Source organism: Rhinolophus ferrumequinum, chromosome 17 (assembly GCF_004115265.2).
Source record: "Rhinolophus ferrumequinum isolate MPI-CBG mRhiFer1 chromosome 17, mRhiFer1_v1.p, whole genome shotgun sequence".
Taxonomy (NCBI): Eukaryota; Metazoa; Chordata; class Mammalia; order Chiroptera; family Rhinolophidae; genus Rhinolophus; species Rhinolophus ferrumequinum.
In genome coordinates, this window is record NC_046300.1 from 48,666,905 (window position 1) to 48,675,437 (window position 8,533).

An 8,533-nucleotide genomic window follows, 5' to 3' on the forward strand; every position below is an offset into this window, starting at 1 on the left:
TCTGAAGATGCTGGATATCAGGTGACAAAGGGCAGTATTCTCTGAGATGAGAAACTAAGGAGGAGACCCCTATGATTGCACCAGCTTTACTGCCTGGAGACTCCAGGCTGAGACACAGGAAGGGGAACCCAGATGGTGTCCCGTGGACTCCCCAAGTTGAAAAGACAAAGCTGTGAGAGTCCAGGAAGCCAAGCTCGCTAGATCCACAATGCGGCTTATTGGAGACGAGAGAGCTGCAGAAAGGAAAAAGCTTAGAGATCTGCAGAGGATCCTCATCGAGTACTCGGCTGAGTAATCATTAGTGCATGTGTGTAAGGAAACCTCCCAAAGTGGGGAAAGAACCACGTGAACGGATGAGCAGCAACAATCCTCAGAACTCACACAGGGTTGGGAACAGTGCCTGTTCCCAGCAGCCAGACTGGAAAGCCTCATAAGTCAGAGTCCTCAGCCAGGGGGTGCTGCATCCTAGAACAAAGCTCAAGAATATTTACGGTAATACAAAAATTATCCAGCACCCAATCAGGCAAAATTCATAATGTCTGGTATCCAATCAAAAATGACCAGGCATGAAAAGAAACTGGAGAAATATCAATCAATTGAAACTGACCCAGAACCAACATTAGTAGTATTAGAACTACTAGAATTAACAGACAAAGACATAAAACAGTTATTATAACTGTATTCCATATGTTCAAAAGTCAAGTAGAGGATGACTAAGTGGAGCACAGGCGTTTTAGGGCAGTGAAACTATCCAATATCATACGGAATATATAATTCTGTACCAGATAGGGGTATGTAATGATGGATACATGTCATTATACATTTGTCCAAACCCATAGAATGTACACCACCAGGAGTCAACCCTTTGGGTGATAATGATGTGTCCGTGTAGGTTCTCAGTTGTGACAGATGTCCCCTCTGGTGATGACTGGTAATGGGGGGATGTTATGCATGTGTGTGTGGGGGTACGGGGACATGGGAACTCTACTTTCCACTCAGTTTTGCTGTGAACTGAAAACTGCTCTAAAAAATAGAGCCTATTTTTTAAAAAAAGTTAAGCAGAGATATGAAGATCTAAAAAAATCCCAATCACACTTCTAGAGATGCAAACTATGATGTCTGACATGAAAAATATGCTGGATGGGATTAACAGTAGATTAGACATTGCAGATAAAAAGATTAGTAAACTTGAAGACATACCGTGTTTCCCTGAAAATAAGACCTAGCTGTACCATCAGGTCTAATGCATCTTTTGGAGCAAAACTTAATATAAGACCCAGTCTTATTTTACTACAATATAAGACCGGGTATAATATAATATAATATAATATAATATAATATAATACTGGGTCTTATATTAATTTTCACTCCAAAAGACGCATTAGAGCTGATGGTCCAGCTTGGTCTTATTTTCAGGGAAACACGGTAGCAATACATGGTATTCAAAATGAAACCCAGAGGGAAAATAATTTTTTTGTTTTAAATGAACAGAGCACCAGTGAGTTGTGGTACAATTTCAAGCAGTCTAATACATATGTAAGCAGAATGTCTGAAGAAGAAGGGGATGATGGTACAGAAAAAATACTGGAAGAAAAAATGTCAGAAAATTTCCAGATTTGAGGAAATCTACAAATCTATAGTATAGATCCAAGATGCTCGATGAGCCCCAAACACAATACACAGAAGGAAAACTACACCAAAGCATATCCTAATTAAATTGCTAAAAAAAAAAAAAAAAAAAAAAAAGGATAAAGAGAAAACCTTTAAAGAAGCAAAGAAAAATATGTTACAGAGGAACGACAAATAAGGATGACAACATCTTCCTGTTTCAAAGCAATGCAAGTGACCCAATGGGGGCAAATCTTTAAAAAACCATATTTTGCTGTGTATAATGCACACATTTTTGCCCAAATTTGTGAGGGAAAAATAAGGATGTACATTATACATGGGTAGTACTAATTCTGTATGTATATAAATGTTTTTAATTCTTTTATTTATGCTTATGAGTTAAAAGTGTAACTCTAGCAGTGAATAACTATATTTGTAAGCAAAATACTACCCTGGAATACGATAATCGGTTTTGTTGAACTTAAGACGAACTTGCAACGACGAAAAGTTCTTGGCCTTCTATGATGGGTAAATATTGTAAATTGGTTACCAGTACATAAAATTTCTTGTACCTTGTATCTGTTCTTGTGTTTTGTAATTATTTGTTACATAAAATGTCTTGTACCATATGTTAAAAAATAAATGCTAAAATTCTTTTATAATACAAAAAACAAGTACCTAAATATAAACAAATAAAAATTTGAATTAAAATGAAAGGTTTTTTTCCCTGAAAGTTTGGGCCAAAAACGTGAGTGCACATCATACATGGGAGTGCATTAAACACGGCAAAATACGGTCCTGAAAGAAAAAACACACAGTTAATCTAGAATTCTATGGCCAACGGTGTCATAGAGAGTTTTTCAGACATCCAAAGCTGAAATAAATCATCTCCAGCATCTATAGAAAATGTTAAAGAAAGTCCTTCAGGAAGAAGGAAAATTATTCTAGATGGAAACATGAATCAGGATAGCCTAAGGAACAAAGAACACTAGAAGCAGTAACTACATGAGTGAACTGTTACCTATCTGGTATTGCAAAAGCAGGCAAGTAACTTCCAGAGGTCACATGATTTAACATTCTATTACAAAAGTAAATGTCGGTTCATCTTCTACCCGGTATCATGGCTCCCCTCAGACCACTCACCACTCGTGAAGCCCAAGATCATCAAAAAGAGCACCAAGAAGTTTATCTGGCACCAGTCAGACCGATATGTCAAAATTAAGCGTAACTGGCGGAAACTCAGCAGCATTGATAACAGAGTGCGTAGAAGATGCAAGGGCCAGATCGTGATGCCCAACATTGATTATGGGAGTAACAAGAAAACAAAGCACATGCTGCCCAGTGGCTTTCGGAAGTTCCTGGTCCACAACGTCAAGGAGCTTGAAGTGCTGCTGACGTGCAACACATCTTACTGTGCTGAGATTGCTCACAACGTCTCCTCAAAGAACCTCGAAGCCATTTTAGAAAGAGCAGCCCAGCTGGCCATCAGTCACCAATCCCAATGCTCGGCTGCACAGTGAAGAAAATGAATAGACAGCTTGTGTGCAAACTGTGTTTTAATAAAACCATAGAATTCTTCCAAAACAACAAAAAAAAGTGAATGTCATGACAGTTATAGGGGTGGGCACATGGCAGGAAAACTGTTTCTGTGTAGATAATGAAATACAGGAAATTTTCAGCAATGCATCTGTGCAAGGAACGTTCTCAACCACCAAAATGAAGTATTCTCAGGTAGGTGTATTATTTTGCTATTTGTTTCTCAATTACTCACTTGATTGGACAGCCATTCATGTGGCATGTGCCCCGTACGAAACACTGCACCTGGCTATGTGGAGAAAATCAAGATGCACCAGAAAGTTACCTGGGTTTGAAGGATTTCACAATCTAGAACAAATCGCCACACTTAGAAGGTAATAGATAAAATTGCCTTATGAAAGAAACACAAAGGAGGGAGATATCTTTCAACCAGAGATCTAAGGAAAGCCGTTTCCTCGGTCACCCTCCAAAGCTTGAGGATTTAGAAATATTTAGTGAAGGAAGGCTGCCTCTTATTTGTGGTTTGTTGGTGACTTCGGATTCACATATTAAATTTCTAATTCGAATATTTAAATTTCTCCTTCTGCTTCTCTCCCTCCACTTCTGTTACTCTACTGTGTTTGAAACTGGAGAGAGAGGGCGAGGGAGCACAGAACACGGACAACGGGATGTGAAGCAGCAGACTGGAGGAATATCATTTACACCACCGAGATGTCTAGATGAACTGTCCAGGAGGAGCCGGTGAGAGGGTGAGCGGCCTTGGAAATTATGACGGTCATGTTGGGCTTGCATGCACATTTCTCAGATGTGTGGGGGATGAGAACAGAAAGACTGCGTTTTGGTTTGGGTGGCCTGAAGGAACCAGCGGAAAGTCTGATTCATTTTGTACTTCAAGTACTCTAGGAGTTTATTTCCTTTCGGTTTGCTCTTGGTTTAGAAAACTCTTTTTTGAGAATTTTAGCCTGTCTAGTCTTGACTCAGGAAAGCCGCAGAAAGGAGGTGTTTTGGGCCTGGGACTTGGTATATGTGGAGATCTCTCATTCTGTTCCTCACTGAGGTTTGGGAAATCACTGGCCTGGAGGACATGAATTAGGGCTGGTTAGTCTTTGAATTCCTCTTTGCACAGGACCTGGGCAGTGAAAAGCATTTCGTAAAATATTGGAGAAAGAAAAAAGAAAAGTTCCTCTTCTGGCAAAAGTAAACATGGAAGTCTTTTCTGGCACAGTTAGGGCCTAAATTGATGAAGTTAGCATTCAAGGTCACTTCATCCCACCCCCTACACGTGCCCTCTAGTCAAACCAGATGTGTGCTGTTGCCCCAGTAGGCTGTGCCCTCCTCCTGGAGGCCCTTGCCCCCTGCCCAGGCACAACGGCTCACTCAGTCAAAACGCAGTCTACACCCGAAGACTTGGCTTGTACACCATCTCCTCCCGGTCTCTTCTAATCCCCTCCCCCGCTGCTACCATCAAGCTCTTTCTTCCTCCTCTTTGGTCCCCATTTCCTTCCTATTGGCAAACTGACTTGTGTTTTCCTCTGCCCTAAGTATTCAAGCACCAACCCAGACTGGGGAGAGAGAGGAGGCAGAAGAGGAAGTGGGAGAGACAGAGAAGGAACTGAGAGAAGCTGGGCCAGGGCTTTATGGGAGTAACAAGTAGCAAGAGGCGGTCGGTCGGTTTGAGGTGAAGCTAGAGGGCGGCAGGTGAGGCCATTCAGGGCCTCAGCAGAGGCTGGGCTTAACCCAGTGAGAGCCACGGGGGAGGGGATATGTTTGAACAGGAGAGTGCTTGTGTCAGGTTCTAGAAGGTTCCTTTGGACTGCTGTGTGGAGAATGATCCGGGGAGGGGCAGAGGCCAAGAGGCAGCTGCAGGCCATTAACTATTGCTCTGTGCAGGAAGAGATGATGGGCGTCTGGACCAGGATCCAGGCAGACGGTGGCGCATTTGGGATCCTTTAGGAAGTAAAGTCAATGGGACCTGCAGTTATTGGGACAGAGCCCTGTCCAGTCTCTCACGGGGGTATTGCCTGGAAGGTTCCTCTTTCTCCCCATATGTATCGTGCAATTTTGGTGTTGTGTGACTACCAGGAGTCACTGCTGTAGCCCAGGGTCTCTGCTGCATGAGTCCACCCCTCCCAGCCCTACGGGTAGGAGTGCAGGGTCCTCTCCCACATGGGCCACTGCTTCCTGCAAAGGGATGCAACTTGGGGATGAGGGAGAGACTGGCTAGTTGCTGAGGTCTATGTCCCTGAGACAGGGAAAATGAAATTTTTGGTGGGGGTCTAAACATAAAACGTACACTTACAATAGGTGAATTTAAAATACAACAGCTGTTGGGATGGCCGGTTAGCTCAGTTAGTTAGAGCGTGGTGCTGGTAGCACCAAGGTTGCCGGTTCGATCCCTGCATGGGCCACTGTGAGCTGTGCCCTCCTTTAAAAGAAAATAAAACAAAGCGAAAAATAACACAGCTGTTAAAAAGCATCCTGGGGGCGGCCGGTTAGCTCAGTTGGTTAGAACACGGTTGCTCTTAACAACAAGGTTGACGGTTCGATCCCCACATGGGCCACTGTGAGCTGTGCCCTCCACAACTAGATTGAAACTACTTGACTACGTGGAGCTGATGGGTCCTGGAAAAAAACACTTAAAATAAGTAAAAGTTAAAAAAAAAAAAAAAAAAAAAAGGGCATCCTGAGCTGCTGCAGGTACAGCCCGGTGCTTCCTAGTATTGAAGTCACACAGAGCCCAGTGCTAAACTCCACTAGCCCTACTAGGTGCCCTTGCCTACGACTTGGTAGGCATTGCAACGGTCTTCTGAGCCCTCATCTCCCTGGCACTGTGCCGACATCACTACATCTCTTATTTCATTCTCACGGCAGCCTCATGACGTGCCTGTCAGTCTCATTCAACAGGTGAGGAAACTGAGGCCTGGGGTGATGACTCTCCCAATGGCACAGAATGAGAGCAGCGTAGCGGGGATCAGAACCCACATGTTACTCCACAGTGTTTTGGTCTGTGAAGCTTTGTGAAGTGCCTCCAGCCCAGGCTCAGCTGTCTGCAGCCTCCCTTGAGGGGCTGAGAAGTGACCAGGGCACACACACCCCCACAGTACCTGTAGCCACGTCACATGTACAGTTGTGTGGCAGCGTGAAGAAAAGTGGTCTCTGGCCTCCCTCTCTGCCAGCTAGGGCGGGGGGGCCTTCTTCGGTAGCAGGAAAGCTTGTCCTGAAGCTATGGTGGGGCTCAGCTGACCTGCAGCCGTGACCCTCCTCAGGCCACGTGTACGCCATCTCAGCTGCTTAAACCATGAGTCCTGGCCAAGCCTTTCTGGCTGAGAGGTCCGGCCATGGACCTGGCTTCTCGTCTTCCCTGGCCGGGAGCTGAGGAAGAAATGACAGGTTCCTCAGACTCCCAGAAGGGACCAGCTGACCATCTTCTAACCCATTTTGCACCAAGTACATTCTGCACTAAGTCATCTCAGCAAAATAACAGGAGGCAATTTTAGGGGCTTACCATAACCCCTAGATCCCTAAACTTCTGTTTCCTGTGTTCTTGCTGTCCCAGAACTGGGTCTGGGGACAGGCTCAGGGGCCTTGGTATAGTATTGCCAGTCCCCCTACCCCATCCTGCCCAAGCTCCAAGCGCCTGCCCGCCCAGGCTTTATCTTCTCTTCCACAAGCTGTGGTTGTGAGAGGCTGGCAGGCTGGGGTGAAGACAGCCGCCTCTCCTGATGGGTTCGCCAGGGCTGCCACAGTCCAGGGGTCCATGGCTACCACGTGGAGATAGGCCCAGCGGGCCCACCTCAGCCTCCCTGCAGGCCTGGGCCTGTGCTCACAATTCAGGTGTCCTTGTCCCACCACTTGCTTCTAGAAACTTCCTTGTATGAGCCTGTAAGCTCCAAGGTTTACAGGTGACTTTGGTGACAGACCTGTAGGATCTGAGGTCCTTCCACACCCCCCATGGTCATTGTCCTATAGGATCCAGGGCCCTTCTCCAGGGGACCTGCTGCATAGCCCCTTCTCCCGGAGGCCCCAGGAGCAATAGGGTGCAGAGGCTTGGATCTCTGGAGTAACAGAGACCCGAGTTCCAATCCCACCCCTGCCTCTTACTGTGCTGGGGTAACTGGTGTGTCCTCCGAGCCTCAGTTCTAGCTCACCCGTAACATGGGGATAACCCTGTTATCAGGACTAAGTAAGATGTATATACATAAAGCACTGGTTTGCAGGTGTTCGGTAATGTCACCTTTACCTCCCACTCCTGCTCCTCACTGTTCCCTGCAGGCTGCAGCCCAGTCCTGACAACAGCTTCTCCCCACTCCTGTCTCAGCTCCAAATGGCGGTGGGGACAGGGGACGGAGGAGTGTTCCAGGCATTGCATTACCAGGGAAGACCACCAGGTGGCACTCACCCCAGCAACCCGGTCCCAGGCCTCCTGCTTCAGACCTTTGTGGATTTCCTTACTTTTTTTTTTTTTTTTTTTTTAATTAGGGAATATTGTCTCTCTCCAGGGCCCATCAGCTCCAAGTGGTTGTCCCTCAGTCTAGTTGTGGAGGGTGCAGCTCACTGGCCCATGTGGCAATCGAACTGGCAAGTCTGTTGTTCAGAGTTCGTGCTCTAACCAACTGAGCCATCCGGCTGCCCTGATTTCCTTACTCTTTTCTGGTTTACTGCTGTTATTTTGGATTTCAGTCATGCGCAGCTTAAGGGGTGCATTCTAAGAAATGCATCTTTAGATGACTTCATCTTTGTGAGAACATCATAGGGGGCATAATTGTGTCAGGACCCAGAGCTCTGGCTGAGAACTGTCTCCCTTATCCTACCCATTGTCCATGCAAGAGAGGCGGCTCTCCTGCTCCCCTTCCACCCCATGTGGATTTGCTCCCGCAGGCCCTGGTGTTCACAGGCTCCCGGAGGCTGCTCAGAACCCCAAGTCTAGTTCTACAGTCACTCCCAGCTACTGCTTGCAGGCTGAGGAGCTCTGGCCCAGAGGTGGAGAATGGCTAAGCCAGCCCAGGTCTCCTCCCCTGCTCTGCCTCCTCCCTCGGGCACTGGTGAGTTGAATGCAGGCACATAGCCCCTGGTACAGCCAAACCTGGCTAAGTAGCTAAGTGGGCAGTGGTTTGCTATCTGTGGGTTTGACCGGTTCATTCTGTCCCGATTGTCAGGTGGACAAGCGGACACGTCTGCAATGTGTCTCGTCCTCCCCAAGGGCTCTGAGGATTTCCTGAGGACCCCACCAGTGGCCAGGGGCATCCAGACCGCTTTCCCGGGCATTAGTTTGTCCTAGGCCAGTACAAAGGTCTCTGCAGGTCGCCATAAACAGAGCTAACTCTCACTGCGCCCAGGTGGCAGGGGGAGAAATAAATTGTTGCCATGTAACGAGGGAACAGCAGCAGGT

General features: G+C 46.5%; 1 pseudogene; it reads left to right on the forward strand.

The window, feature by feature from the left end:
* The first annotated feature begins 208 nt into the window (after positions 1-208).
* LOC117036704 (60S ribosomal protein L32-like) lies at positions 209-3,141 on the forward strand (annotated as a pseudogene).
* The last annotated feature ends 5,392 nt before the right edge of the window (positions 3,142-8,533 follow it).